Raw genomic sequence first — 25,232 nt, forward strand, 5'->3', positions numbered from 1 at the left:
AAGATTCCTAGACAATACAGTGTTTAGGTAACCAAATGGTGTATATTATGATATATATATATATATATATATATATATATATATATATATATATATATATACTTGTTTGGTGTGGCCGAGCACACTGCCCTGCTGCTGTAGCTGGTCGGGTGCCGCGTCAAAGGTTATGTAGACTGTGGCGGGTGTGGACGTAGCACTCCAGACATTGTAGTAATCCAAAAAATTTTATTTGCAGACAAGCAACGTTTCAATGCATGTGCATTTTCGTCAGGCTCGACAATGGAGACGCTGACCTTGCAGGTTGAAAACACGGGGGTGCTGCCGGCAGGATCCTAGTACCTCAGGTGAGAAGAATCCGATATCTACTTGTTTGGTGTGGCCGAGCACACTGCCCTGCTGCTGTAGCCTGACGAAAATGCACATGCATTGAAACGTTGCTTGTCTGCAAATAATTTTTTTGGGATTACTACAATGTCTGGAGTGCTACGTCCACACCCGCCACAGTCTATATATATATATATATATATATATATATATATATATATATATATATATATATATATATATATATAAGCTGCTCAAAAATTTAAAGGGAACACTTAAACAACACAATGTAACTCCAAGTCAATCACACTTTTGTGAAATCAAACTGTCCACTTAGGAAGCAACACTGATTGACAATAAATTTCACATGCTGTTGTGCAAATGAAATAGACAACAGGTGGAAATGATAGGCAATAGGCAATTATAGGCAACCGCTACTTACGCAATTGTGCAAGGATGAACAGGAGGAGCACTGCCAGAGCCCTACAAAATGACCTCCAGCAGACCACAAATGTGCATGTGTCTACTCAAAGGGTCAGAAACAGACTTCATGAGGGTGAGGGCCCAACATCCAGAGGTGGGGGGTTGGGCTTATAGCCCAACACTGTGCAGAACGTTTGCCATTTGCCAGAGAACACCAAGATTGGCAAATTCGCCACAGGTGCCCTGTGCTCTTCACAGATTAAAGCAGGTTCACACTGAGAACGTGACAGAGTCTGGAGATGCCAAGGAGAACATTCTGCTGCCTGAACCATCCTCCAGTATGACTGGTTTGGCAGTGGGTCAGTAATGGTGTGGGGTGGCATTTCCTTTGGGGGTGCACAGCCCTCCATGTGCTCACCAGAGTTAGCCTGACTGCCATTAGGTTCCAAGATGAGATCCTCAGACCCCTTGTGAGACCATAAGCTGGTGCAGTTGGCCCTGGGTTCCTCCTAATGCAAGACAGTGCTAGACCTCATGTGGCTGGAGTGTGTCAGCACTTGTGTCAGCAAGATGAAGGCATTGATGCTATGGACTGGCCCGCCCGTTCCCCAGACCTGAATCCAATTGAGCACATCTGGGACATCATGTCTCGCTCCATCCACCAACGCCATGTTGCACCACAGACTGTCCAGGAGTTGTCGGATGCTTTAGTCCAGGTCTGGGAGGAAATCACTCAGGAGACCATCCGCCACCTCATCAGGAGCATGCCTAGGTGTTGTAGGGAGGTCATACAGGCATGTGGAGGCCACATACACTACTGAGCCTCATTTTGACTTGTTTTAAGGACATTATATCAAAGTTGGATCAGCCTGTAGTGTATTTTTCCACTTGGTGACTCCAAATCCAGACCTCCATGGGTTAATAAATTTGATTTCCATTGATAATTTTTGTGTAATTTTGTTGTCAGCACATTCAACTATGTAAAGAACAAAGTATTTAATAAGAATATTTCATTTATTCAGATGTAGGATGTGTTATGTTAGTGTTCCCTTTTTTTTTAGCAGAGTATACTGTATATATATATTTACACTTTTTATATAGGCATCAAATTCTGTTGCGCTTTACAATTGGGTGTATATATTTATATCTATCTATATAACATATATTTGGTTTTGCAAGACGGCACTGACTAATACGGTACATCTGTGTGGTGTAAGGTCAAGAGAAATGAACATATATATTTACCTCCCCAGGTGAGGGAAATAATGTAACCAGCACACGTTTCAAATGAAGCAAAATAAATTGTATTACTAATGATTGGTAACTATGTAGTAAACCTCACAATACAATTTGGTGCCAATGTGGCGGTGTGCATAAAAACCACAGGTTTAGGCATTATTGTTACTTACATCTCTGTACCTACTTACTCTACTTACTCAACTTTTCCCCTCTACCTCCCATTCTCCAAACTTACCAATAGAAGGAGCTCTTATCTTCCAGCCAGGGCTGTAACAAGGATGAAGTGGAATGTGCCACTGTACACAGTGTTGCATGTAGGGGGCACCATTGATGGCACATGTTAAACATCTGCTTTAATTATTTGCACTTCTAGCTTCCCTGTTCTGTGAAGCACGCCATCTCCTGACTGTACCTGTCTCCTTCTCCCAACTCTTCTATTGCTAATACGTATGCAACATTCATGAACTTAACTTGAAAACGCTTTGTTATTCAGTTAGATGGTCCTTTGTTACATTTCAAAGTGCTGACATGCCTGGAAGATTCTAACCCATTGGATGTGGCAATGCCGTTAAACACTCTATTCATTGAGCTATCTGCCCTTGCAAAGACAGCTAGATAATTTTAACCATTTGAAACTCACCTTGTACTTCATGAAAAAATAATCAGCAGTAAGATAAGCAGATCTATGTAGTGTGTGGTCACAAGGGATTAGATGTGTGGCTGCACACAACATAGATCTGCTCAAATACAATTCTGATTATTTTTTAAAAGCACAAGTAGCTTCAAACAATTACAATTACATCACTGTATGCCCATACACTTACGCGATCAGATGCAATACGACATCGAAGTGCGATGTCCTTCGCATCCGATTGCATCTTATGGTGCAAAAAAGTGCCCCCTTCCTGCACCCGATGTTCGAGTGCTTGAAGAGGGCGGGCAGAGTGTGGCAGAGTAGCGTAGCACTGTGAAGGAGCGCTACCGGGTGGTGGAGATCAGCGCAGCAGCAGAATTTGAAAAAAAAAAAGTAAAACACTGGGCGGCCCTCTGATCTCTCTCAGCCAATCAGAGGGCCTCCCAGTGTTTTAAACTGTTTTTTTTTTTTTATTTTGCTGCCACCACTGACTCACGCCACCCACTAGCGTTCCTTCACAGTGCCGGCCCCCTCTCCCCAAATCTAATGTCACGGAAAGTGTTCCCTGCCCCATACCCGCAGATTGCATTTGAGCGATCACATGTGGTTAAAACCTGCAATTCGATAGATTTTATGTGCAGCACAAAATATCGACTCGATATTTGACCTGCGGGTCTGTGCATCGCGTCGCATTGTGCCTAAAATGTGCATGCAATCATTAGATTTATCGAACAGATGTGGTCGAAATCGAATGATTGCGTGAAATATCTTATAAGTGTATGGGCTACATTATGCAGCATCAAATAGCTGAATGGATAGGGTGCTTGACTGGAATGCAACAGTTTATGGGGATGGATCCTATGTATGGCAGTATAATAAAATGTGTAACTAAATAAAGATGACTTTACCCAGTGAATACTGCTGCTTCTTGTGCCTGCTACCTTCAGTCTTTGTAAGTCCTAACTGCTGAATTTTTCCTTTATGCTGTTAACTACTTGTGTGATTTAACTTTATTACAATGCAGTATTCCTGTGAGCAGTACTGTGCTCAGTATGTGTGTCCTCAGGCATTCTAGTGAAGTTACATCAGTGTCACCCTCCACTCCACTGTGTGTCCCCAGTGAGTGTGCATCAGTGTCACCCCCCACTATGCTGTGTGTCCCCAGTGAGTATAAGTTAGTGTCACCCTCTGCTCCAGTGTGTGCGTCCAGTGAGTGTACATCAGTATGATCCTCTGCTCCAGTGAGTGTCCCAATTCAATGTACATCAATGTCACCCTTTACTCAACTGTGTGTCACCATTGAGTGTGCTTCAGTATCACAATCCACAATGCTGTGTGTACCCACTGAGTTTGCGTCGGTGTCACTCTCCACTATGCAGTTTGTCCACAGTAAGTGTCACCCTCTGCCCCAGTGTGTGCGTCCAGTGAGTGTATGTCGGTCACCCTCCACTCCAGTGTGTGTCAGTGTGACCCTCCACTCCAGTGTGTGTCCCCAATTAGTGTATGTCAGTGTGAGCCTCTGCCAAAGTGTGTGTCCCCAGTTAGTATATGTCAGTGTGACCCTCCACTCCAGTATGTGTCCAGTTAGTGTATGTCAGTGTGACCCTCCACTCCAGTGTGTGTCCCCAATTAGTGTATGTCAGTGTGACCCTCTGCCCCAGTGTGTGTCCCCAGTGAGTGTATGTCAGTGTGACCCTCCACTCCAGTGTGTGTGTCCAGTTAGTGTATGTCAGTGTGACCCTCTGCCCCAGTGTGTGTCCCCAGTTAGTGTATGTTAGTGTGACCCTCCACTCCAGTGTGTGTCCCTAGTGAGTTTATGTCAGTGTGACCCTCCACTCCAGTGTGTGTCCAGTGAGTGTATGTCAGTCTTAACCTCCACTCCAGTATGTGTGTCCAGTTAGTGTATGTCAGTGTTACCCTCCACTCCAGTATGTGTGTCTAGTGAGTGTATGCCAGTCTAGAACTCTTACCTCATGTGCTTATACTGTCTTACTTCAGTAGTCTTCGCCTGCACCAAAGCTGCTGTTTGCTGCCACCTGAATACTTAAGTTGCAGTAATCAGCTGATGTTCCTATAATCATTTACCCTGTATTTACCATGTACTTGTCCTGAATTGTCTTCAACTGTAAGTCACTGTTTTCCTGTTTTGATTATGTGTACTCTGTAACTGGGCGCTGAGGAACCCTTGTGGTGCCATATAAATAAAGGATAATAATAATAGTGTGTGTTCCTAATGAGTGTATAGGGGCATACACACGGGGCGAGGCATGGGTGATTTTCGACAATCCCGATTTTGACTTAGGGGGTAATTCTGACCTGATCACTGGGCTACGAGATTTTGGAGCCCAGCAATCAGGTAAATGCCACCTCACCTCCGTTGCATCCACATTCCACCTGCCCATGTGCACGGCTGCTAATACAATCGCAGCCATGAACAAGAGGGCAAAACCTTTCAAATTCACTCACCACCGAATGGTTTTCTCCTTTGGACACAGCTTTGAGTACGTCTTGCCTTTCTTAGCGTTGCAATGGCTGTTGGGTGAAGGAGGACACTAATGATGTCAGCAGCTCTCCCTCCTAACGGCCTAGGAATGCCTGCGATTTCCAGGACATCTGTGTTCCTGCCACTAAACACAATATTCAATTGAGTCAATTGTATTTATATGTCATCTCTAGGGTCAGCTAATTGCTAAAGGGCAGGAACAAGTTCTGTTTGTTGACATAGTTTATGATTGGGAGCCACCAGCACTGGTTTTATATTGGTCCTGGTCCACCAATCCAAGGCCCCCTTGAGGTTTTAGCTTCATTATAAATTGGTTAAAAGTTATTCCTTCCATAGAGATCACCACAGCCATAGCACAGGCCACACCCTCTGCGTAGACCACTCACCCACAGTTGTGTTCACCAAACCATTCATCAGTCATTCTGCCGCAGCAATTGTCACACCCAATAGGCCCTTTGTAAATGTCAGCTCCAGGCCCATGTGGTCATTAATCTGGCACTGCTTCCACTATGTGTTTAGAAGTTGACATAGGCTTCTCCCGGCAGATTTATTGCAGCCTTTGACTGTATGAAATTCAAGGCTGATTGTTCTGGTCAGCTGTGTAAAACTCCTTGAAAGAAGTCACCACTGGCACACACCTACGGAATCAGACTCAATGTTCAGCAGGTACAATCTCCAGGGTATGAAACGATGCACACGCAACCACGCATCGGTTCAGTGGGTATGTCAAACGCATCCAATTTGGGTCGATTTGTTGTCCCAATTTGCCAGGATCAAGTGATATTTGCCCAAATTGTACTAGTGTATGGGGGCCATTAGTCTTGGACAGTGATACCATAAAGAGAGATAAAGTACCAACCAATCAGCTCCTTATTTTTTAAACACAGCCTGTAATATGGCAGTTAGGAGCTGATTGGCTGTAAGTGCATCTGACACAGGGCCAGATGCACTAAGCTTCAAACAGTGATAAAGTGGAGAGGGAAAACCAACCTGGCAATCAGCTCTTAACTGCCATTTTTCAAACCCAGACTATAACATGGTGTAACAAGGCAGTTAAAAGCTGATTGGCTGGTTGTTTATCACTTTTTGAAGGTTACTACATCCGGCCCAATGTCACTAAGCAGAATAAGCAGACCCTGTCACCTGTAGAAATGGACCTATGATACTTTGTGGTCATGTTTGTGGTGTACATGTATGTCTTATTTGCAGAACCATATATATTTTAGTGAAAGATAATTAGACTTACCTTTTTGCTTGTCCCGTATTAAGTATGCTTATGATTCTTGGTGCAACAAACATTGTTAGGAAAATATGTGTGATAAACTCAAGTATATTTGTAAAGCATTAATTAGGATTAATTTGTTTATCACTACCTAGTTTTTATATACTACAGGTATATCATGCATACATAATCAAATATGATTCTCTATTATGTAGTATTCCTTTCATTATAAGTCTTATATCTGGTGCAGTCTTTATTACCCATCTTTACCTTAAATATATAATGTCATTTAACCAGAAATGGGAAAATACAGCAGTGCTCTCTTAATTAACATTTTTTAATAGAAAAAACTAATTAAGTAAATACCAATTGCACTCTGTTGTACCTATGCAAGTGCTTCTATTTTGAAATGATTTATTAAGAGGTGAACAATTCTGCCATCAGTAATGTAAGTCAAATGCAACCACTTAAGATCTGTATCTCCCAGACCTAAGTTTTAAAATAAAAATGGCACAAAAGCTTAGGAACTGGCATTAGCGCTAGACAGGCAAGATATTGGTAATTACTTTAAATTCAGTTTGGATACGGGTGGACAAAGGCTTAGCAAACTTCAGAAACATCAATTAAAAAACAAGTTCTGTGCAATAAGCATCAAAAATTGATAAAAACTCGATTTTTGGTTTTTAGATTTAGTGTTGAAATCAATCAACTGCAAACAAGATTTAATTAAAGAATATTATTTCAAAGTGTAATTACCTACTGGGTTTAGAATGAACCTCTATTGCCCATAATGTTCCCCTACTGTGATCCCACACTGAAAAATGTTGAGTTTTAGATTAATATGCATCTTGTAAGTACAAGTCCTAATCGCAATCTTAAAGGACATTTAAAACACACTTGGAATCTTCTATGCAATCAAGCACAGTGTGACTATAATGTCCACCATGCTAAATTTGTGATTACATTTTTATGTGCATGATTTAAATCGTTTTAGCAGCAGTCCAGGGAACATTTTACCCTGCATATTAATTACACAAAGGCTTTGTCATGTGAGAGCCTCAGTGGTCATGGTCTGTAATCCACTTCATTTGAACTACAAGTACAGTTTTTGAACATGCTGTGCACATCAAGCCTGTTTTAAAGCCAGATTATGCTGAGATGGTTAACAGGTACAGTCCTCCTTAAGGAATTAATGTACTTTATTTAATGACATATGTAAACTAATTGCTTAAAATCTTAAAATGCAAGAGCACACTCAAGGCTACTATTAATAAATACTGTAATATATGTTTTCCTTTGCACTGTACTAGAAGTCCATTTATAACAAAGTCAGATTTAATTGGCCCTTTTCCGTTCTGTAATTATACCATAGAAGTATTCTGCATAACTCTTGCCCTGCTCAGTCTTCTTGCTGCAAGATGACTAGTACAGTAGTAGGATCTTTCTAATTCTGTTATCTCTGGGCCTCTGGCTGTGTTCTTAATTCCCCTTCTTGCATCATGAGCCCCTGTCACCTGCAGCTGTCCTCATGTACATATGACTGGTTATTTGGTCACTGCTTGACAGTGCACTACATGAACAGTGCACTTGTCTGCTGTTGTGGTGAACATTCCAATGACCTGATTGATTGCAAGTAGTGTTCTGACCCACCTAGACTTCCAGTGAGTCTGAGAGCTGGGAGGATGGGGCCACAGGGAGGGTTTAGCTAAGCCCCCTAGTTCACTTTGAATGTATGGTTGTGTATGCTGGTGCATGGTCATGGCATCTAGGGCATGGCTACATTTCCGTGAACTCTCAGGCCTCTGAGAACTTGCTCCCCATCTCTGAATCCCTAGGTTTTCTGAATCCCTTGAGGTCCACAGAGTGGATTCTAACTACCAAAGCATAAATAACATGCACATCAGATGCACACGTACCTGTACAACATGAATGCCTGGGTGTGGATCAATGGGTCGATAGGAACTTGGTCAACAGTGAACAGGTGGACCATTAATGGTTGACAGTCAAAAGGTCAACATGTGAAAGAATTTGACATGCACTAGGTCAACACATACAAAAGGTCGACACAAGCAACAGATTGACATGACAATGGTCGAAATATGAAAAGGTTGACATGAGTCTTTTACTTTTTGTGTCAATGTCAACATGGACCATCAGTTAGTGTGATGCATACCCTTGCATGGCTCTCTTTGAGTGTCTTTGCTTCGGGCACTTTACCAGTTCCAACTGTAGTCCACATGGATCGTAAAGCATAAAAAAGCCCAAAGAAAGAAAACAATTGTGAAAAACTCATGTCAACTCTTTAATGTGTAGACCATTGACATATTAAACTTTTACTTGTGTCAATATTTTGTCAAGGTCGACCTAGTGCATGTTGCTGAGCCAAATTAAGGGGGGCTCAGGGGGTCAGTACCCCTGTGTCCCCCTCTATTGAGGGCCCCCTGTGCTCAGCATGTATTTAAAATATATATATATATATATATATATATATATATATATATATTTTTTTTTTAGCTAAAGGTTTTGTGCATGGGAGTGGGGTAGTGCTGCAGCTTCACCTATCTGCCCATGTGACAATGATTAATGGTGCTGAGCATCGGGAGCCAAGGCACACTGAGTGCACAAGTGTGCAGTGCATTACTGGGAGTTGACCCATGAGACTTTGCACAAGAGGTCAGAGGCTGAGACGCTTGTGCTGAGCTCTGATTGATGGAGCTCATCACATGCTTCTCAGGCCCATGGAAGACAGCAGCAGCAGCGGCCACATCATGGGAGGGTTTTTAATCAGAGGCATGACTGAGTAATGTACAAGGCTTTTCATGTGAAATATATATAAATATACAGAATTGTAGGGTACTCTGCACCCACTAAATGAACTGATATTAATAAATAGTGGAGATTTAGTTCATGAATTGATCAATGCATTTAAGCCTGCAGCCCCCTTCACGGGACCCCACTTTTCTGCAGGTCCTAACACTATTGCTCAAAATGGCTACAATACATATGCTGTAGCTATCACATCAATGTTTGATTCCAGGCATGCTATCTGGTCTAAAGCTCACAGCAGACTATGCTTTTAAAGGTGAGCAGTTACCAACACACCTGTCACTAATCATTTAGGGAAATGGCCAACATAAGCTATGAAGTATAGGTTAAAACAGGGTGCATGAGAGAATGTGACCACAATAAGACTAATTAAAAAAAATAATCTAGTAAACAATATACACTAAACATCGGCACTCACCTTTCCTAGTTTTGGGGTACCCTATGGCTTGTGACCACATTCTCCACTAAGAATAGTAATTCAAATATTATACCCTAAATAGTTAACAGTCCATATTCACTACTGTTTGCTACAGCTGGTGTATATGTATTGTGTATATATTGTGTGGTACTATGGGATTTCACTTTTAAATTGATTCCAGAGTAGTTATCAGGCTATAAGAGGATGTTATGGGGCCTACACATGGGGAGATTTTGCTCAGGATTGCTCAATAAGATCGCCCAGCACACAGCGATGTGTCAGAGATGTGTGCTGAACGATCTGTCAGGGCCAGTGCCCTGCAGTGACAACACTGGCCCTGACTGGAGATTTAACTAGATTTATCCAGCATGCTGGATATTAATCACCAGGCGATAGTGACACGCGGGCTGCACATCGCTATCGCTATGGCCCTTCCACACGGAACGATGTACAGACGTTTTCTAAGCGATCTAGTGAGATCGCTTAGAAAATGCCCTGAAATCACCCCGTGTTAAAAAAATAACTGTTTTGTTGCTATGAGATGTGTTGGTAAAATCCTTTAAAATAAATGTTGTTTTTTTTTAATTATTATTTAATTTGGAATAGGCTCTTTTAAAAATGCCCCAACTAGAGAAACATTGTTGCAATATAAGCAACCTTTCCACAGTGACTTTTAAAACAACATTGCTTTGTTTAAACCACTAAGGAAGGTTTGTGTATTGAATTGTTAAAGATTTCATGAGCCCGACATTGTAAAGGGTTCTAGTGTGTTATACTGGTTCATTCACTCGGGTACAAAATTTGCATTCTTGCGAGTGAACCAGATCCCACCTTGCGAATGATAGTACACCGGCCCATCCATTCACATGCCACTGGGACCATCCCACATCTTTTGATCGTCACCGACCATTGAAAGATGTGGAAGGTGCACGCATATGTAAGGTTGCTCTGAGCAACCTTACATATGCGTGTACGCTCAGGGTCAGTTGGTGTGTCCATCACGGCCTCATTAGCATGTGAACGCCCTTGAAACGCTGGGTGATCCCATATGCTAATGGGCCAGCCCTCCGCCTCCCCCCCCCCCGCCCTCTGCCGGCAAAAGATGGGTGCGTGCAGAAATGTGCATGTGCAAAGCGCAAACATCAAACGGATGTGAACGGATCTTAACGGACATATTCTCCTCTTCCCTGCCTTGGTGAGGCCGGCAATCCCAGCAGACATCGCTGCTCCCACAGTTCCCAGGGGAGATCTCACAAGACCTTGCGCGGCTCCAACTCCAGCGGCACCAGGAAATGCTCCCATCCCAGTGCAATCTATTGTGCTGGCTCTGCGCCCCCCAGAATACAGCACTTCAGGCTGCAGCCTAATCCCACTATTGGTTAATCAGGCCCTGGGTGTATGATATGGTCACATAGAAGTGTTGGCCTGTGGCCAGGAGGATGGGAAGAAAGAGAACACATGAGGATTGTTCAGTGGGGATGTTATGAAGGTTACGTCAGCAATTCCACAGTTTGATAAACTGTCTGAAGAGGTGAGTTTCAGGGAATGCTTGAAAGTCTGGAGACTAGAAGATAGTCTTATTGTGCATGGGAGGGCATTCCACAGATTGGATGAAGCCTAAACTGGTATTTTCCCACAAATGATAATTTATAAATAGGCCTCTTAATAACATACAGATGGAGAAGCTCTCAATGGAGCTGCTCTTGGCGATAGAATCGCCAATCACCGCTGGGCGCCATCCAACAGAAGGGGTCGCGCGTGCACGAGACATTTGCATGCCCCGCTCTGTTGGAGCCCGCCGCTACCCTCTGCCGGCTCCCCGCTGCTCTCCCGTCTTTCCCGTAGCCCTCCGCAGCCCCCACTTGACCTGCCCATCTCCCTGAAGTGGAGACGGGCAGGGAATCTGCTCCCTGCCGTTGTGCTGACTGGGACGCGCGAGCATGTGAAACGCTCGTGTATCCCCATCAGATGGAGCTCCTGTCCGCCAGCCTGCACCAGCTCAGAAGATCTAGCGATTCTTCAGCCTGTCTGACAGGCGCTCCTTCTGTAGATGTTAGTAGCAGGTGTAATATTGTACTTCTAGTGTTTTGGGGTGCATAATACTACATATCATATGTTGTTGGATGCGCAACCATCATCATATGCATTAACGCTCGGAGAGTGGTGAAACGGAGATAAACTACCAACCAGTCAGCTCCAGTTATTTTTCAAACACAGCATGTAAAGTGACAGTTAGGGGCTGTTTGGATGCTATTTTATCTCCCTTCATTTCGTCTCTCTCCAAGCATTTATACATATGTTTCCAGGTGTTGTGCTGACAGGAGGCAGCAATCTTGCTGAAATATTGTCACTTTGTTCCTCTGCACACACTAATCTAGCCCCACCACCTAGAGATCCACACATTTCTCCTGGATTCCTGCTCTCCTACCAGCCACACGGAGTCTATGCACAGCCCATAACAAATTGGATTCTATACACTATTCCCACAATTACCTGCAATTACCTGTGGCACCGCCTGGAGCCCAGCGACGGGGTGGGCCGCCGAATCAGCCCTGGCATTAGTGCACGCACGTGACCTTTGTTGCGCGCACACATCCACTACGCTTGAGCGCACTGCCTCTCCCGGCTTGCAGGAGAGTGGGGAATAGCTGCATGTGATGCCCCCCTTTCTCCTGGACGTCAGCAGTGTACAGAAAGAGCGATTCCAGTGGCTCTTTCTGTGCACCGCTCGGGAGGTGGAGACTCCACCTTGCACAAAGAAATCGGCCCACCTGGCCATTGGCCCCTCTGGCATTTGCCAGTAGTGCCAGATGGCCAGTCCGGCCCTGATTGAGACTACAATATTCAACGTGAAAGCCAGCTGCTTCTTTCAGATTCTAATGCTGGTCATACATTAGAGCGATTTAAGGGTTGAATTCATGATTTTTATGGCTCTTGCAATGCATTTTGGTGTGTGTTTCTGCACATCATGATTTGGTTCAGTACAATTAGGATCCGATGCGCGGACCCGTGGGTCATGAAATGAACCTTATGATCGAAGTGCCTTGAGTCCTGTTGGAGTCCTTACTTACCTGCTGCACATATGATCTGCTGAGACTTATTACATCATAATTACATCGTCAGCACATCGTGGATGAAATGTAATAGGGCGAGAGAATCAGAAAGTGAGAGATTTGGTAAGAAGTCTCCAGTTTTTTTAAAGCAGCAATCATTTACACTGCAAAACCAACCTGGTTTTGCAGTGTAAATAATTGCCGCTTAAAAAAAAAAAACGGAGAAATCTCTCACTTTCTGATTCTGTCATCCTATTACATTTCACACTGTAAATGTCAAAAATAAGTGTATTTCTGGATACAAATACACCTATTTTTTACAAATTTCCTTTAGTAAATTTCCCCCTGTGTGTCAAAAATGTGGGTACTTATTTCGGATTCAGTATGAAATCCCGGCGGGCGGGATCCCGGCGTTCAAAATCCCGACGCCGGAATCCCGACCGCCGAAATCCCGACAAGGGGGGGACGTGGATCCTTCCCCCTTGCGCAGCGGGCCCGGTGCCTCGCTACGCTCGGCACGCTAATTTATTCTCCCTCCAGGGGTGTCGAAGACATCCACGGAGGGAGAAAGTGTCGGGATTTCGGCGGTCGGGATTCCGGCGTCGGGATTCTGAACGCCGGGATCCCGACCGCCGGGATTTTAACTGCATCCCCTTATTTCCTAGCACGGCGCCCATCGCATAAGATTGTATGCCTTAATTAAGGCATACAATCTATACAATTGAAAAGATTTTTAATTGTATGTACAATATCGCATCTTATGGATCTCATCTTATGGATCTCATGGATCTTATGCATCTATAAGATGCATAAAATCCATGAGATCCATAAGATGTTATAAGATAAAAGATCCATCAACACCAACCCAAAGCGTGGTGAGCGTAGCGAGCCCGCGAGGGGCGCCGGCATGCGTCCTCCGACCTTTTCATACCCCCCTATCCACGTCGGCGTGGAGTTGATTTTATATATTGCCGGAAGCATGGCAAGCCCCGCGAGGGGACGCGTAATACCTGTGAAGTAATGCGTGGCCCCTCGCGGGGCTCGCTGTGCTCGCCACACTTCGGGCTCGGTGGCTCGCTGCGCTCGCCACACTATATAATATCAACTCCACGCCGACGTGGATAGTGGAGGTATGAATCGGAGGACGTGTACCGCCACCCCACGTGGGCTCGCTGTGCTCGCCACGCTTCGGGTTGCTGTCAGTAGTGGGGTGGCATTAACAATGGGGGGGGGGGCATTTCACCCATGAGGGGGGTTAGCAATTGAAATTTGGGGTTTGGGAGCTTTTTACATTGAAATCAATGTAAAATTGGGTCTCAGGGACCATTTCACATTGTACAGAAAAAAAGAGTTTGGGATAAACCAGCTATAGGCGCCACTAGTGTGAAGAGGAAATTTAAGAAATGTGCATCCCTTTTAGGGAGGTACCGTTCCTCTTCTCCGTATCAGTCAAGTCAGGGGTTAACCAGACAGACAGGCTTTTGGATCAACAAGTATCCTTAGAAATCCTTGTCCCTTTTTCTCTCCTTAAGATATCTCATCCAGTTTACATGTGTGAAAAAAGGAAAATGCATATAGTGCAGTGGTCCTTTTATTTATTTAACCCCTGACTTGACTGATACGGTACCATTTATAAACAGGTGGGAGGACACCTGAAGGGAATACCCATTTGGGCGGCCTATCTGCGCACAGGAAGGGTCTCATACACTTTCGATTTCTACCATTTCACATTGATTCCAATGTAAAAATCTCATCGATCGCGTCGATCGCATCGCATGCATCTTATGCCGCACAAACACATAAGATGCATGCAATGCTTGCGATATCGGCCCGACACATACAATCTAGATCGTGGGCGCCCTGCTAGGAGATAAGTAGAAAAATGTATGTTCTGAAGCTGTTGGAGAGTTCAAGTTAAATCGTGAGAGGATTCAGATTGGAAGCTGGTCATCCTTATGTATAGCCAGCATAAGCAGCTGAATGTGTTTCCAAGGCTGTGTAGGAGGAACCTACGGTAAAGTACCATCAGGGGTTAAAGCGAGGGCGAACGGGGTGAAACTGAGTTCCACCACCTCTAATGGTTTGGTGGAACATTTTAACCTCCACATTGGCCCTGCACAGTAATTCTCACAGCAAAAAGCATTCTAATTTGTAGGGGGATGCCAAAAACCCTACCACTGGCCCTTTCTCTGCCTAATAGGGGAAGGGGGGGGGGGGTTAGGTGGCATAGAGAAATGAGTTCCTCCACCTCTGCATGACCACTTTAAGCCCTGAGTACCACCTAGCCTAAATTATTGTATCATTGGTGGTATGTGTGCCAACAGTTCAGAACCACTTCTATACAGCCTCTATTGGTAGGATGTACATGTAAATACTGTACGTCATATGTTTGGGAGAGACGAGAGATAAGGTGGAAGGAATGCCATTATGGTTCGGTTTGAGGGATAAAACACTGTGAGATATCTGATAATTTTCTAGAACCAAGGAGAAGAATTGCTTGTACTTAGTATTGTGTTCACCACCGTCCTTGTCATTGCATCTGACCTCCTACCTTTATTGTCTCCATATGCAAATTAGTGATTTGTAGATAATTAGAATTCCCTCTTACTGTGTCACTCACTCTCAACCAAATCTGTAAATCAGTAACCACAAAACCACTTAATTCACATACAAATTATGATAAATCTCTTAAAACTGCGGTTTCCCTTCTTTAAACCTTTTTTATTTGGGAAAGAAAAATAATTTAAACTCTGGTATTTTTTCCAAAGTCAGTTTTTATTAGAAAGAAAGGTTATTAAATAACATGGAATAAAAGGGTCTTTTTATGCATTACATTTCATTTTCCATCGGGTTTAGACAGCAATCTATGAAAATAAGCAAACATATATATACATAAGTAGAAATTATCATATTGCAGCAAATAGGAATTTCTACTAGTTATTTTTATTCTTGATATACATGATAAATGTATCTTGTTTGTATAATGACTGCACACCTGCCATTCATCAAATATGCCAATTAGCATAGATTATTGATTCCATATTTGCATAAACATTTATAGACTGACCCGTTATATTTGTACTTTCTTGGGTCTCTATTCAAATGGAAATATGTAAATCCAGGGAAGCCAATCTCCTCGATATGAGTATCTGTATTTTTTTGTTCTTGCTTGCCGTAATCAGTTTTTAATTTTGACGCCTCAGCAAAAATGAAATATGTTGATAAAAAAGGCTACATTGATAAATTATAGAGGTAAGCCTTAATGAACAGTGCATAGATTTACCTTTGCCATTCAGGGTGATAGTAACAAATAAAACAGAATACCTATTCTTCTTTCTGCCAAATGTCTTGTTTTAATCATTTGTTTTCACATTTGTGTAGAAATGCAAACACGACGAGTCTCATAAATTAGCTTACTGGAGGAACTGTAAACCCAATGCATCTCTTGTCCAGAGTGCATTAACTAAGGTCTTGCTTTCTCAGAGTTCTCCTTATTTACACATTCCCTTAGATTCCTCTTCCAGATACAGTATGTAAATTATTCTGGTTAAAACTAAATGCTAAAGTCTACACTATTAGTCTTCCACTTCATGAGCTCCACATGGGGCTGTTAGAGGGATAATGTACCATACAATATACGGTTTACTTTTAATTAATAGGAAAAAAAAATGTGAAATGAATATTAAATGTTACTTAAGAGAGAGAAAAAATCAGTATGGGTATTTTTAATATTCTGGAGTTATTTAGCATTACAAAAAAGCACATTACCAAAAATTCAAGGTTTTTTTTTTTCTTTTTTTTTTTAAAGCATACAATTATATTTTTAAAGAGAAGGTCAGAAAAGCAGAAAATGTTTTAAAAAATAAAGGAAGAGAGAAGAACAGCAGAGTGTTAAGATGTCTATGGACATACTCAGGGCTATCTGTCAAAGTTGACAACCATGTTAGTTTATCTTCTTATGTATCAAAAGAGCAGAACTGCTGGGTGATCCCATACAATTGTAATCCACCAGTGTGCCCCAGATCAGTGAAGATACAATTTCCTCAATTTTGTTTGAAAAGAATATATTTGCTCGGACGATCTCACAATGACATGACGGGTTTCTCTGCTTCCGTGTCTATAGGTTTTTTTTCACAATTTGTAATTGTATTAAAAAATAGGCTAAATAAAAAAATACAATTTACCGTTATCAGCTTGTGCATTTGTCTGCCTTTGATAAAACAGGACATACTCAGAAAGAACCAGTTACTGGCCCGAATGGACTTTTGTAAGGGAAGATAGAAACAAAAAAGATGTTTAAATTAAAACTTGCATAATAATCTTGCTACAGGTACATAGCATATGCTATATTGCGGTAACAAAATACCCAAAGCAAGTTGCAAATTGAGCATGAGTCAGGTCCCGCAGCTGTAGTTGCCCATGCAGCAAAGTACCGATGTTTAGTACTGATGCGCCGGACCCCTACTATAAATGTGCAGAATGGGTCTGAGATAATGGTCAAGGTATGGCATCAGACTGGGAGTGACTGTCTGATGACATTTGTGGGTTGGCAGGGGACCGGTGACGGCCTCCGTTTCTCAGAAAATAAGTGCATCCAAATGCAAAGCAAAATACATTCTGGTTATATTTATGCTTACTACCAGAGAGGCATAATGGGTCTGCAAAGACGTGTCCACAGCTTGTAAAGGCTATGCCCATGCAGACCTGCACATATGAAGACATTTGCCTGTTAGGGGGTGCATTTTTTGCACTTATGCAAAATTTCTTTGCTTCCTGTCTATGCTTCCTGTATAAAAAATGTACTGTACTGTACAACTCAAAATGGCCTCTTTATTATTTAAGTACGATGGTATAGGTGGCATCTACAACAGATAGACTAAACATTGGTTGGCATATGGTATTTGGAGGAAATAAGGGGGACTGAGATTTTTCATCTGTTTTGTTTATTTCTCCTCACATCTGGGAGTAATTCAAAGTTATACTACTTGCATTGTCTATGTCGTATTTTAAATTCACTTTTAAGGTTATTGATATTGCAAAAACATATAGTAGTTCAAATTCAGTAACTAGTTCAACATAAAGCTGATTCCTATTTATAAGCAGTAATTCCTACCTCAGAGAAGTCATACTGTAGCTTACACAGGGGGAGATTCTCTAAGAATCTCCGCCCCCCTTCGCCACCTATCGCAATAATAATTATCGCATATGATCTAACATATGCGATAATTATAGCAAAGGACAGCTCTTGCGCTAAGAGCTGTCCTTTGTGGTGAGAGTCGCCGGGTCCCAGCAGGTCCCGGCGGCTCCACCCTCCCTCCCTTACCCGGCGCTGCTGCTGCTGCTGCGCCGGGCTCTCCTCCTCCCTGCACCCAGAAGAGGATCAGTGCAGAGAGGAGGTCACAGGTCCGGGCAGCACAGCTCTGTGCTGCCCGGTCACAGGTGAGGGGGGAGGGGGCGATGCGGGGTGGCGGGGGTCCATGCGGGGCGGAGGGGGGTCATTGCGGGGCGGCGGTGGGATGCGGTAGAAGCCCATTGGCTTCTATGGGGCATCGCCAGATTTTTCTGGCGATGCCCCCCGCCGCAGTAACCCGGCGGGGGATGCTTACAGCATCCCAAAATGCGGTAAAAACCCTGATAACGGGGTTTTTACTGCATTTTTAGCTTAGAGAATCTCCCCCACTGTGTGTAACAGATATGATAAATATACAGTAAGGGTTGAATAGGATACTTTTTCCCTACAAGTATGGTAAATGCCCAAGAGAAATGACAGATGCACTATGAAAATGACAGAGAGTGTTTACTAATCCAATTTCAACGTGTGGTATCCCGATGTCGGAATCAGGTGCTCTGACAGGGGGGCGAGCGCAAAGAAAACCCTTGGGGTCTCAATGGCTCGTTTTGCTCATTACAGGTTTTATTTTCCCTCTATGGGAGTCGTTGACCCCCACAAGGGAGAATAGCCCCTGTAAGTCGGGATCCCCCTGTCGGAGCACCGTCAGTTGGGATTCTAACATAGGGATACTGACTGTCAGGATCCTTCCTGTCGTGCAGTCATCCGGCACCCATCAACGTGACTTTGTACTCTCATTTATTTTGTACTTGATGAAAGAACACTGTTAGAATAGGAAATAAATGCAAATTTTGTGATGAAGGTTACAATTATAATGTATTAAAAACATTTTAACTCCAACTTAATTTCTCTTATGAAGTATTAAATGAGTCTGAGTTTCTGCTAGATCACTGCCACAAATAACACATTGTTTAGTGGAAGGGAATATAGTCTCAGCTTAACTCTGCATCCTACAGGACAAGCAGCCTTCCTCATGGGCCTATATATCAAATAAATGTTATTAGAGGATCCCCACAATTAGAAATGTGCAGGTCCGGATTTGCCCAGATTTTAAAATGGGATCTTAAGGGATCTTACGGGATCAGCTGTCTCATGTTTTGGTTGTTTTAGTAGCCCATAGATTGTCTGTAATCTGGACACAAAGTCTTGCTTTGCAGATCCTGTCTTCTGGCAAGAGAAGGCACAGTAATACAAGGGGTATTACTGTGTAGCGCAACATGCATACAGTATGTATTGTGTGGCATACCATGTATAAGTGGCACTTCTGTGTGGCATAATGTGTTCAATGTGAAGGGGATGCTGAAATTCTAGCACCAACCCTGACAGTGTTGAAACCCCCCCCCCCCCCATTCAGAAGTATTTAATGTAATTTTAAAAAAAGGTATTGATGGAATATTATGTACAGTATTAACAGTTGACATGTAGTGTAACTATACAAAAAAGTAAGAAGACAAACATGACCATGTCAATGATAGGACAGTTACTGTTGTCTTTTTAAGGAAAATGTGAGTAGCTACATGTTAAATGTAGCTACATATTCAATATTGAGGTGTGTTAAACACAAGGTTAAAGAAGACAACTGATTAACTGAATTTCAAGAGATCAAGAAAATGTTTGACACAAGTTCAACTACATTTTATGATAACCACCAATCTATTAACTTTAACGTGACACTCGGGTGGATTTCTTCAACGGAACAATGCAATACCTTGTTGACTCACAAGATGGAGTACTGCAAGGCGTTCATTAATTAACTATCCATCAAAATGGCAGCCACACTGCCATGTAAGGTCACATCTGGTTTTTCAAACACAGGCTTAACATTGCATATCTAGAACTGTGAACTCTGCTTTCCGTTTCTGAGTTTGGCGTATCAATATTTTTTATGCATAAGTAATGAAAATAAAACGACATGCTTATGTCACCTTGATTTAAAATGTACATGAATGCTCCTGGTTGCATTTATATATCTGTTTTATTTGTTCCCGTTATTTTGTTCTGTTATGATATCAAAGTAGCAATTTACAAATCATTTTTAGCTGCATGTTTATATTGTAAAACACACTGTAATATATAAAAGATAAAAAATAATAATGCTAATAAATCAAGTGTGCACTTATTTTTTTTTCTCATTCAATAAAATGAAAAACCTTCAGAAAAGACCTTTGTTTCAGAATTACAATTTCTATTGTATGCTTAAACAAAATTCAGACAATTACACGATCCCTGTGCGATTTTCTCTTTTGTTTGTCCAGCTCTATAATTATCGTTTGAATTGTTTTAATATGACATAGGCTAGTCTGTCAGTTTTCTTAGTTTGAATTATTTTGAGCTTTCTGTTTCAAGCGCTGCCTGTTTACTTAGCAATATTGGGCTTTGTCTAATGATATGTGCACAAGACAGTGCTAAGTGCTAGATCATCTGTTTACATCAACTCTAGCAATTAATGCATGGTAATTTTTAATTACACTGATTATATTAGATATACAGTGTGTTTGTTTCATTTTACATTTTACAGATCAAATAGGTTCATTTATGAACGGGAATGTTAACACTCTACGAGAACCGATGAAATCTTGTGCACACAGTGATCTGAGATTTCATATTTTTTGTATTATTGTGCATAGATAAATAAATGAATACATGATTTAGATAGATACATATGATGGAGGTTACTTCACAATTGAACAGTTATAGCTTTAAACAAGTAATACAAATGCACACACAATAAAGCAGCATATTCAGAGGCTGGGGCAAGGACATGGTTTATTGAACCAATAGAAATACAGGGAAAAGTCACATGCTGTGCAGATTGAATGCTATTGGAGCCAGCATGCATAAAAAATTTGCTGTTCTAAGCAGCAAGTCATTTGCTAGTAACAACTACTACAATTAATGTTTACAATAGGTTTAAGGGGCTTATCGTAGAACAGGTGTTAAGATGTTTACTATTATTATACTTTGTTTATATGGCACCACAAGTGATCCACATTGCCATGCCTAAAATCACTGTCTTATTGATTGCAATCATTGTTTACAAAGGAATCTGGTACAGTCACAAAGGGGTAAAAACACAGAAACTGTCACAAAAATCAGTCCATTTGCTAAAATGGGAGTTAAATTGAAGATGGGATGTTGCCCAGAGCAACCACTCAGAATCTTCTTATTTATTTAGCACATTCTAGAACAGTGGTTCCCACCTTGGTCCTCAGGACTCTCCAACAGTTCACATCCAGGCTGAAGCACACCCCTCCAGGTATCTCTCTCCCTTCTTACAGTGCATCGTGGACGGGCTGGCGGCGCCTCTCAGCGCTGCTATGTGCAGACACCAGAGCTGACCTAACACCGCGCACAGCCCGCTCCCTTTGCACGCTACACTTCTCTCAGCTGTACATCAGCGTGTCCCGGCTCTCTCTCACCAGCCGCCAGCTCATCTTGCATGAAGGCGGTTGGCAGCAGAGGACCCAGGAATCCCACAAGGTGTATTCATTTTCTCATCCCTTAAACTCTCTTTCTCTCTTCTCCTATCCACTGTCACTTTTCCTCCTGTGTCCTAACCCTTCTCACACCAACACAGTTTGAATCATCAGATGGTGCATTTTCACCCTGCAATGTTTTAAATCTAACATCAGGGTGGACCTAACACTGGTGACACCATAGGTGCCGATTTATGTTTTTGCTGGTGGGTGATCAAGCCAAAAATATAGAGGAGTGGCTTAATGGGCAAGGGGTGTGGTCACAAAATAAAACCATTTTATATTACAGAGCACAGTTGTCTCCAATATTCAAATTACGGCAACATACATAAATGCCCCCACAGTGCAGGTACATAAATGCCCCCACAGTGCAGGTAGTCTGCGGACAGAATACACTCTTCCCGGCATACTGTTTCCCAGGTGTCGGATCCGGCAATGTGGGTGCTAATTAGCAAGTTAATATGGCGGCCCGGCAGCGGGACTCGGGCCCGTGGGTGCTCATCAATTTCCATGGGTGCTCGGGCCCTTGAGCACCCACAGAATCGGCACCTATGGGTGACACCACTGTAGCTGGTTTTCATTTTCACATTAGGATGCCCTTTCCTGCTCTCAACTCCGTCCGCTCTTAAGAAGACGGAGTCAGCAGAAAGGTTGGGGACCTACATGCTATACTAACCCTATACCTGGATAACTTATATCTATATGCCTGATACAAACACTGATAAAAACCATATGCAGAGTTATGTAAGCTAATAATGCTTTCAAAATTGGAATAAATATCCATTCCCTTTCCAGTGTACAACAAAGTGTATCTTGACTGTAGAGGGTGTGCTGACATAGCCATCATACCAGGATTTATCCAGCAACCTGGGTGTATTATTCAATACACTGTATATAGATGTTATAAAATAACACCACCACTTCAGAATGTAAAGTTACTTGAATGCACACAAGCTCTATGGATAAAACTATTTGACTCAGTATGCCAGAAATAATATAGGCCCTTATTCTGATCGGTGCGGATATTCCCGCATTCTTACGGAGCGGTCCGCACGCCACGGTGTTTTGCCGCATGCGGCCATCGTCCGTAGAAACGCCCACGTGTCCTCTGCATTCGGACGGACTCACTCTTTAAGAACAGGGCGTGTTTACGGACGACATACAAACCATGCGTGTGCGGGAGAAACACTCCGATTCTGCACGGTATTACAGAGTATTACAGAGTATGCTCGGAAATACCGCATCCGAACGGGAGCCAAGCGGTGTTACCGCCCGTAAGCGGAGTATTTACGCCAAACAACCCACTATGAAGTATCTTCTGCAATACATCACATGACATGGTCATTGCATCACAGTGGCATTGACTGTGACATGAATATAAATAAATGTGTTTACTTTACCCAAAATGTGTGGTTTCATGAGTACATGTCGAATACACATGTGTATTGCTAGTATTAATATTCTGTCATGTCCATTGTTAGCAGTTTGAAAGTGTCTGACAAGTACAGCATATGTGGGGGACTAGTAAGGTTTCCTTGAAGCAGCAATGGTTTCAATTAAAGCACTGACAAGCGGCCTATTAGTGAGTAATGAGTAAAGGAGTAGATTCTATTGGGTTCAGGTGTTAATGGTTGTAGTCATTAGGCGTACGTTCGCCTACCGCATGAACGAGTGGTGTCCGCAAAGCAATAGTACACTTGTGGACACCGCACATTTCTGCCCTTTTTGATCGCGTGCATTCGGAGTGGTTTCCGAATGTACGCCCCCCAACATAAGTGTACTCCCCCGTGTCCGCCCATGTTTCCGCCCCGTTTTGCCCACTTTGAAACTACGCCCATGTGTCATTCCGCATGACGCCCATAATACGCCCCTATTTCCCGACTGATAGCGGTGAACAGTTTTGGACGGGATTTGGCCGAACTGGTACCGAGTCAAGGCGTGGCACATGCGCGTAGCGTTCTCCACGCATGCGCAGACGCCGTAAAGACGCGATCCGTAAGTATGCGGTAAAGTCTGCGTCAATCAGAATAAGGGCCATAGTGCATTGAAGTTTGAGGTGTACTCGAATCTCTCCATTGGCAATCTGCTTCTCTCTATTAGAAAGCCACGAATATGATAAATTGATTGCCAAATCACTGACACGTACACAACTCTTACTTTGAATTAATCCTAATATTTTTGAATATCTTTGTTTGTTTTGTTTCAATGTGGTTTGTCTAAAAAAAATCTCACAGCCACCAATCGGTGACTGAGAGATACCATATTTTACTCAAGGACTTAATAAAAGCTAAATTTTAACATTAAACCATCATATCATAAATCTTCAATATATTCTGCAAAAGTGTGCCCCAAAAAAAGAGAAATCCCTTTTCTAAATGGTTGTTTGCTCTCTTACATCCACCCATTTATATTTTGAGTACATGTACAGTATATATTTTCTGGGGGCACCTCCAGCAATTTCATATGCAAAAATTCTTCTAACGTAATTAATATATAGCATACAGCTGTACAATCTAAATGACCTATCTTTCATCGATAAAGTGTCCTGTGCGAGATACATTCCTCTCGATACGCAGGTGCACAGGTGCACTCATTATTCACTGACACATTTTAGAAGATCACAGGTGGAACTAATTATATCACCTGTGAGTCTGTGAGACCTGTAAAATGTGCACTGTTGGGGGGTCTGGAGAACCGAGGATTAGAACCATTTAGTGAATTTACCACCTTGATTGTTCAGGGAATATCTGACTGTATGTCTTGAGCGTTATAAGGCCTACTGATGGAAAGATTTTGCTGAGCGATCTGAGTGATGCTAGATCACTCAGATCGCTCAGCAAGATCACTAAGCACACAGCAATGCACTGGATTGTCCCTGGTCAAGGCCGGTGCTCTCCGGTGAACAGGGCCGCCGACAGGGGGTGCCAAGGGTACAACTGTCCCGGGCCCCCAGCCTCTGGAGGGGCCCGGGCAGCTGCCCACATTGGCACGGCACCACACCCCCCCCCCCCCGCACCCGCACAAATGCCCTCACCCGGCGCCGGCGGCCAGGCTCGCACAATACACAGTGCAGCCTGCAGAACGCCGAGCCAAGGATACAGAGGGGCTCGGCACTCTGCAGGCTGCACTGTGCCGTGAGTGCTCTGAGCCCCGAGTCCTGGGAGAAGATGCTGCTGCGCCGCCGACACCACCGCTGGTAAGTAATTGGGGGGGCGGGGTGTCGGCGCGCGCGAGGGGGGGAGGCCGCTGGGGGACATTACTAGTGGCGGCCCTGCCGGTGAGAACACAGGCCCAACTAGATTTACCCAGCATGCTAGATATTAATCGACGAGCGATATCGATGCACAGCCTATAGCTATGGCTTCTACACATGGAGCAATGTAGGGACACTTTCTAAACGATCTAGTGAGATCGCTTACAAAATGCCCTTAACTCGCCCCATGTTTAGGCCCCATTACGTTTGAATGTATGTCTGTGTACTGTTCCTGTTATATTTTAATTGATTACATATTGATAGCGACTGTCACCTCAGCCCATTCCAAGCAAATGGAAAAAAAAAATCTGCTACAAAGAATCAAAACCAAATCTGATAAGGTCGAGTGAGCCTTTGAGTAAACATTAGTTCTGTGTTTGTAGAGGTATTTTTATATCCCTGTATACAGCATTTAAATGATTTTGAGTTTCTTAAGCATGCATACATATTGAAAGTAGGCATTTCTCTTTCTATAAAGAAACCCTTCGCTTAGTCCTTGAAAACATTTCAT

The sequence above is a fragment of the Crinia signifera genome, chromosome 7 (assembly GCF_055691185.1).
Source record: "Crinia signifera chromosome 7, ASM5569118v1, whole genome shotgun sequence".
NCBI classification, from domain to species: Eukaryota; Metazoa; Chordata; class Amphibia; order Anura; family Myobatrachidae; genus Crinia; species Crinia signifera.